Source organism: Penaeus monodon, chromosome 30 (genome assembly GCF_015228065.2).
Source record: "Penaeus monodon isolate SGIC_2016 chromosome 30, NSTDA_Pmon_1, whole genome shotgun sequence".
Classification (NCBI taxonomy): Eukaryota; Metazoa; Arthropoda; class Malacostraca; order Decapoda; family Penaeidae; genus Penaeus; species Penaeus monodon.
In genome coordinates, this window is record NC_051415.1 from 9,688,945 (window position 1) to 9,689,253 (window position 309).

A 309-nucleotide genomic window follows, 5' to 3' on the forward strand; every position below is an offset into this window, starting at 1 on the left:
CGCGTAATATTTTACCGATACGTTCCCCGATGCGGCCGATCTATCACTGTAATCACCTTCTCCCCCCCCCCTTCTCAATTTCTCTGCGCCCCCTTTCCCTGTGGACTTTTTCTATAAACTTCCTTACTCCTTGTTGGTTGCCTTGTCTCTTTTCTTTCCTTTGTTGATGTTTATCATTATTTTTATAATTCCAGATCGTGAGATTTGTTCGTTGATCAAGATGCGTATTTACAAGATGGTTAAAAATAATTTTCTTTCGATGTGTGTTCTGAATATTTCCCCCTGGATCTGCCTTTCCACTCGTTCAAT